The sequence below is a fragment of the Cupressus sempervirens genome, chromosome 2 (genome assembly GCF_028749045.1).
Source record: "Cupressus sempervirens isolate cs-2001-9-10 chromosome 2, ASM2874904v1, whole genome shotgun sequence".
NCBI lineage: Eukaryota > Viridiplantae > Streptophyta > Pinopsida > Cupressales > Cupressaceae > Cupressus > Cupressus sempervirens.
The window spans coordinates 423,470,897-423,479,275 of NC_143119.1; the positions used below are offsets into that span (position 1 = coordinate 423,470,897).

General features: G+C 33.5%; 1 pseudogene; it reads left to right on the forward strand.

Annotated features, from left to right (window-relative positions):
* The first annotated feature begins 1,916 nt into the window (after positions 1-1,916).
* On the forward strand, positions 1,917-5,746 carry LOC149572904 (condensin-2 complex subunit CAP-D3-like; annotated as a pseudogene).
* The last annotated feature ends 2,633 nt before the right edge of the window (positions 5,747-8,379 follow it).

Genomic DNA, 8,379 nt, shown 5'->3' on the forward strand with positions numbered 1-8,379 from the left:
GGGGATATTTCCTTATTTCCCTTCATAGCATTACTTGGCATATCACTCTTGTTTCCCATATCAATAGTAAAAGTTGTTGAAACAGGCAATATTTGGTTTTATATGGAGCATTCTTTTGACAGATTGGCACCACCCCCTGAGAATGCTGCTGCTGGACGCATGCACTACACATAATTATCAAAGTCATTTTCTAATTAGAGGGGAATTAAAAAATTAATTATATAGTTTTTTAAATCAATGGTATTGAAGTCAACTTATCCACATTTTAAAGCTAGACAAACAATACTACCTCTGCTATCCCTTCATTGGGAGGATTTTGCATACTGAAGTTTTGCACAATGGCAGGCATTTTGGGTTGTAGCAAAACTGATGGAAACCGTTGATGGGTCAGCAAAAATGAGCCATCGCCTCCATATTTTGCCCTTGACAGACAAAACCCTTTTAGCAATCATGATTAACAAAATAGACAAAAACTATACACAATGCAATAGTTCTAGGGAAGGACAAATTGATATGCTATAGCATTGAGCATTGAAATCTTTGAGATTATTTATCACAATGTTTAATTTCATTGCTTCTAGAAAATGCCGTCATAAAAAGATAGGCATCATCTTGTGCCTGATTATTGTATTACTGTTACAAGGCATAAACCCTATTATTCTTTTACAAAATACATGATCCTTACCATCCAATTCAGCTATCCGTAGGCTTGATATGAATAGTTCAAACTCAATTGACAAATAGGATTCATAGTTTCCCATCTAATATGATCTCAAGAACACCAAAATTTGACTTAGAACATTTGGAATAAGAAGAAACCCGTATCAAAAATATATTGTTTATGTCAAAAGATAGATTTTAAGTCCAATTCTTAATAGGGAAATTATGAAACATTAGAGCACTAGAAAATCATTCAAGGTAGCTGCCAAATATCAAAATGCATTCAAAACCATCAAATTCAGAGCCAATGTGGAATGTTACCCCTTAGATAACAAAACAAACTTTAAGGAGGTTACTAGATGGCTTCAACACATACAAAACAAAAGACAAGGGCATGTGACGACTAAACTAGCACATTCTTTCTTATTCTTTCAACCAGAACACCAAAAAGGAGTAAAAGAAGGCCAAATACATTTAAAAAGAAAAAATCAATGATGACCCCCCATTAAATGAATGCTGAATTCATTTTCTTGTTCTTACATTGATGAAATAAAATTAACCTTTTGGCCCTCTTTGGCAAGGAATTGGTGGTTGCAGATGACAAATAAAAAAATGAAAATGCATATTGTCATTTTAAACTGGGACTTAATTATTTAGAACATGTAATATAGGAGATTTGAAGTTAAACTACATTTTATGCTTTATAAATAATGCCAACAGGCCATGAAATTTCTATATTATATAGGCCACTTGCATATAGCAAATGGTCATGAGACAAGACTATTAATGCAATGAAGAACTCTTATGGATTCCTGCACAAAACTATCAAAAATTAAATCAATTAGTTTATACTGCTTTCAGAATGATTTGCTAATTATCCCCAACTCAAATACAACAATGGTGCCACACAAAACCAAATAGATAAAGAAATTATTACCTAATTATGATATTTTAATTCATGACTTTTCATACTAACCAAGATTTTCAGTAGAAACACCTGCCTCAAATTCCTTCTAAAAGTGACCCAAAACATGTATTTTATCATCTTGTCACAATAAATGAAAACAAATTAGTTCAACCTTTCTAAAGAAGTTCATACTTCAAGATATAAGAACAAGAAAAATGATTACAGATGTTGCAGAATAGGGAGTTTGCATGCTTTCATTGGAGTATATGTATGCTAAAAAAGACAACATGCAAATATTGTGGCAACCTTAAACATACATAATGAAATCACAACCACATGCAAGTTCGGCATGCAGGCAAACCCAACCAGATACACAATCACCAAGCATCTTAAATAGGGTGAGGATGGTTTCCTTCTTTTCACTACTCAAGCTAGTATTACTTTAAAAATCCATTCAACGACATTTTTCTTTCAAAAGGAAAAATGCCCCTAATTTTCATATGAAAGATCATAAGCAAGAAGTACCCTATTTTTTATGGTTGCAATGACAACAATGATTACAGGCCAAATAATATGGCTACTATCAATCTCACTGGCATAAATCCAACCACCATGCTCTGCAATAATTCAAACACAAATTGGATATTATCTCCTACAAATTATCACTCCAAATTCTGATCTCTTTTGGCCCTATGAAAAAAAAATAGATCTGGAACTTAAAAAATTAATAATTACTTGCAAACAAATGATTGTTCTTAAAAATTTTACACATTATATCCCACCATAATAATTACTGACAATATGAATGCAAAACCTATAGTCTAGCTAACAATTGCCATGGTGTGATGGTAAAGTTGTGGTAGTGTTTTTCATAGCTCCATGTCAAAAGCTTAAGCATATGGCCCTCGAAATAAAAAAATTCTATAATCTACTATTAATAGTGCTATTAATTTCATTTCCAATAGTCCTATTTTGTGGCATAAAGCACCTAAATACAATCTACAACACTTCTGAATAGATCTAAGAGATTTCTTTGAAAAGATTACAAGGTGGTAGAAAGTGTATTTTGCATAACACAGGCAAAAATCTCTATAAACTCAGGTCTAACATCTTCCTTCACCCTTGGGCTTTTTAGTGACTGTTCTTTCCAACAATTTTTGGTGACATTCCACATTTAGCTTCCTGACCCTCACCTCAAGCACTTTGTCTAGGGTCAACTAGCAATTGATAGTCACTTTCCTAAAATGCTGATGGGGCAAAAGAGACACTAGGTGTTAACAACTAATCACCCCTACCCTATAAATTTTTGTTGATAGTATGCTAAAAAAATCTAACCAACAAACTAAAAGGAGCATAATAATAATCGAATATCCCCTGTCTCATTGATAGGATTATTTTGTATCAATTTATCATTACAACTAGAAAAATAAAAATAATTGACACTAAATTAACCTTGGAACTTAAATTTTTTTATTGCTAAATGCAATCTTTTTCTTAAAATGTTTACACTTAATATCCCACCACAAAAATTACTGACCATGTGGATGCAAAACCTCTAGTCTAGCTGATAATTGCCATGGTGTGATGGTTAAGTTGTAGTAGTGTTGTTCCTAGAGTTTATTTGGTCTCAACAAAGCAATTTCTAAGAGTGGTACTGGATATACACTTACATGATCTGATTAAAGTAATTTGAATCTAAATTTCCAAATCCAATTCTTCACTTCATTTTCTAGGAAGACATTGAATGAGTAAAGAATTTGAGATAAAAAATATGTGTAGTACAATAGTGACAATGGAGAAGACAATGAATTGAATTGCTGTGATGAGGGTGGTCAGACATAGGGACAAATGGAGGATTTTGTGAGTTTGGATCAGTTGATGCAGATTTTGAGAAGGATAGAATTGCTACTTGGTGTGTTATAGTTGAAGGGGAACCCTAAATGCTTAAAGTCTCTTGTCAAGCTTCTCACAGAGATTCCTTATCCATTGTTTGATTTGAGTGGAGGGGATGATACAGACTTGGCTAGGAGTTCTAAGGCCAAATGAGTTGGAGTTACCAAGACATTTGAATCACTACCCTTGGTGCCTAGGTTTTGCTTCATTATGATGCTCATAGTTCTCTAGCCTAATCATGGGAACACTATAGCTACCGAGCTGCTCTCCTTAATGCACCTAGTCCAAGCATCATGTTGACTCGTTTAGGTGGGAGCACCCAAGATAGGGATCTGATTTGAGTTGGTGTTCATGATTTTTTTTACAAAAGAGATGATTGCTATCAAAAGCCAATCAAAGAGGAGATCTATGGTGACATTGACAAGGTATTTGGTGTGAAAGCTCTAGAGAAGACTAATGCCTAGGCACTTATATTGAAGGCAATTATGATTATTTTTAGACAGTTGAGTGGCAGGAAATAGAGGTAATTTGGAAATTTTGTGACTAAGCTATCTCTAGGAAAGCCTTGATATCAATTAATGGCTATGGATATGGCTGTTTCCCTTCTTGGAGGTTTGCCCGATCCTTTGGGTCTAAATAGGGAGGTTGAGGTTGAAAGAGAGAACTCTATTGCTGATTAGATGGAAAATGTAGAATTTTCTTAGGATGGAAATGCTGATGATGCTTTGAACAAGAAAAGAGGCAATAGGGGTGGGGATTCTATGTTGGATGGTGCTAAGTTCTATGACAAGGACATTCAAGGATTTGTATGAAAAGGACATTCAAGGATCTGCCAATGTTAATTCCAATGCTGATTACAAAAAAGTAAGTCCATATACAACAAAAGACATTTGGTGGGGAGAGAGGTGCCTTGAGGCCCTGCTTCACTATTTTTCTGACAAAGTGCCTATAATACATGCCCATGCCCTCACAAAAATGGCCCAAGCTATTAAAATTCTCCCAGTCAATATAATACATCAGATTCATCTACAAGGATTAATAGGATTATGGGGTGCTGAAAATAATATGGTTTATAGGTTGAATGCACAACCACTAGATGTTGAAAAGTGCTGCACTCCGAGGTAGGAGTGCCCCTCCTTTTGACACCAGACACCTTCCATTCATTCTAATGTAGATTGTCTAGGTGAAACACCAATCACTCCAAGGGTAGCTCATAGGGATTTAAGATTTAATTTGAGGAGATAGTGTATGGATGATACAGTGGTTGTTTGAAATGTTGCTTTAATTCTAATGATACAGAGAACACCTCTTTTGGGGAAACCTCTAGATGAGACAATGCTGCAAGCAATGGGGACAACATGTAGCGATCCCATGTTTAGCATTAAGAAGGCTAGACTGCTAGCTCTCTCAGAGGTATTCAAAAAATTTCCAGTCAATAGAGTGATTTTAGGATGGTTGCAATTTGTGTTACCATTAGTAGTAGATGATGAATCAAGTATTCAAGAGGAATGATTGAATATATTTCAAGAGCTTTTTGTAGAACAAATTTCTTATGTTGTGTCTAAGAAAACATCTAGTAAGAGAGAAAATTTCTCTAATGCATCTTTAGTGCAATGTCAGAATCAAGAGATGGAGATGTTATTTGCGCAAGGTTTTTTATCCTAATTAAAAGGATTAACTGATGGAAACATAACATCTTGTGTGAAGAAAATATGCATGCTTTTGGGTAAGATAGGACAACTAAAAACGAGATTTTCCTTTACACTTTAGAACATTGTCACCACATTAGAATCCTTGACACAGAAGTGTTGAATACCTATAGATAAGTGGATTGCTCCTATAGAAACATGGCTATTGCTTTATGAAGTATCACTATATGTCCCCTAGGCATTAAGTTAGAATTTTCTTCATCAGCATTGGAAAATTCTTGATAGAGAAGACCAAACTAATGACATGTCATAGGGAACACCATATAACACTCTTGTGAAGCAAGGAACCATAAATAATTTTGAAGAAACTAAAGCTATACCTATTGGTTGGGCTATAGATTGAGTATTTTAACTTAAGACAATATTAACTATTTCTATGGTCTTTATCCTAAATGTAGCTATAAAACTAGATCATGATTTGTTCATACCTGTAGAGGCATTCAATATGCATTCTAGGGAGGTTGATACACATGTGAAAGCTCTCATAACTCTACGAAAGAAACAGGCATCATTATCAGAAGAAGGAAATCAAATAATCTCTACTTGGAAGGCATTCAAATTTTATCGCTATTCATAACAGGTTTAAGTAGCATATATTTAAAATTGAAATATCCTTCATGGCCATGGATACAAACCAAAAAACTGGTTACATATGTTAGTGTCCATGAATATAAAATTAGGAAAGTGTACAAATATAAAAACAAATTAGTGAATGCTAAAGAAGAAATCTGTGTCTGAAGCTTGATAAAATCGAAAGTAGATACCATGGCACAACAGTAACAAGAAGGTGGAATTACCTATTCAAGAGCTCCAAAATCATCATTTTTTTGGGATGAAGAAAATTCAAGCTGGTTGAGTACCCTATCATGTAATCCTAACTTTTTAGAGTCTTCCTTTTCATTGTTCAAAGATTGCCAAGGCCTCATAGCACTAGTTTCAACAATATTATTTACTTTTGTGTGGCGCAGTTCCCCTGTAGACTTAAGTGTTTCTGGAACATCCAATTCAGTTTGTGTTGTGGCAGATGATGCAGACAAGGCAATAGAATCTAGGAAAGATGGACATAAGCGAGGATTGTTAGCTATTGAGAACGAACCTGTGTGTTTTATAGTGTCAAAATACAATTGTGCACCAAGTGAGTCTTTATTCTGCTATTGCCTATTGTTGCTCCTATCAAAGGATGATAATTTTCTCCCTTCTCCTAAGATTATAATGTATTCTTTCCAATAGTTTCCATTGCCAAAAGCCCTATGCTCATTTGGTTTTAACAAATTACTGTTTATGTGATTAGAACTTACATTTAAAAAATAATGATAAGCTTTTAGTGACCTATATTTATTAGTTATATGATCATCAACTTGAGGGTCACCTCTAAGAAGACTAGCTTATCTCAGGACACATCATATGAGTATCTAAAAATTAATGACTACATAAAATTTAACCAATATGTCTATCCAATTGATTCATGCCAGGATCATCAGCTAAATGCAATAGACTTGGGTGTGCCATGGGTTGCATTTTCTCCCTATTATGGACATTCTCCTTTGCATCTGTGGACAAAATAATAGAAGAAACTTGTTCATTTGGCATTCTTTCTTTGAACTCATGTTCCCTTCCATTCCTTTCACCTAGTTGAATATCTTTAAACTTTTCTCTTGGGAAAAAAGAAATCATTCTTCATAGATGCCCATTCTGCTCTATTTGAATAGCTATTAGTTGACTGAAGAAAAACATTAGGCAACACATCACTTACAATTTTAGCTTCTTGGTGTCTTGGAATTTTTGAAGAATTCTCGAAAGATGATCTTCTCCAGATGTTCATATAGCCTGAATCAAACTCATTTGAAGAAAGCCTATTCCTTTTATCAGCTTCATCATTATCTTTTAGGGCTGGTTTCCAAAAGTTGCCACCTTAAGTTGGATGTAGTGCTCAAAGTTATAATTCTAGCATGAATGTCTTCTACTACTGATCAAGACTTTGCATTGACATGGTTTTCGACAAATACTTCAGGTGCCTGTCCTTCATTAGAGGGGACTATTGAATAAGGAACACCAAAAGTTGTAGCATGTGAGGATTGGAAAACATATATTTTTTGATCTTTATTGGAATTCTTCTCAAAAGAAGTTCAATTTAATTCTTTTGTGTTTGTAGGCATGTTTCCTATAGATTGCTGCACTGGATGACTGTTCTTAATTCTAGATGATTGAGAATCTTCAGTGAAATCAACATAAGCCTTTTTGGCTCTCTCTTCAGCTTTCAACTTACAAAATTTTAGTAGTTGCAGAGAACAAAAAATAAATAAAAATCTAAGGTGTTAGTAGTTGAATGTATGGAAACAAATCAACATTAATTATTATTATTATACTAGCAAATAAAAAAAAAAAGGTGAACATAATACAAAAACTGCTTGCAATTTGCCTTTAATAGCCTACACCTAAACATTGATGTACCATTGATGTTGAGTTTATCTTTGTAATGTACATAAATAAATATCATGATTATATATAAATCTTTCCTTTTTAGTTTTAAACTAATTCACATATATCTTAAATTGAGAATTAATCATAAAATCGTAATTTATAATTTGATCCTTCAATCCTAACTCCTAAGGTTGATTAATAATAAGCTATTAACTTCCCATAGAAGTTAGTTAGGTGGTGTCCATGTACTTAAATGTAATCACATTCTATCATTGTATATCATGTCTCCATTCAATAAAATAATCCCAGCATTTAAACCTAATGGGAGGAGGGTACTCACATATGCATCAAAAGTAGTCAGCGAGATTTTTTTTGCACGCATCAATCATAAAGTTTTCCAAGTTTCCATAAATGTCATGTGTTTTCTGAAATATAAAACAGTCTATTTTTATTTTCTTATTGGGTACTTGATTGAAACCATAGATGATAAAAACATTTGGAGGAAGATGAATGGATTTGGGTAAAAATTTTAAATTAGTATTTTTAAGTTTTTAAATTTTTGTATGTCAAGTCTAGGTGATTTAATTCTAATTGGTGAGCATAAAAATAAAAGACACATATAAGAAAACTCATTTGGTTTAAAAATATATGGATTAAGTGGACTTTAGGGCAATTTGTGTTAGTCCTAACTTTGGATAAAATATTTTGGTTAAAATACTATTGTGCTTTGAAATTCTCTATTCAAGGACTAAGATTGGCATATATTTCAAAAGCTAATCCACTATCAAC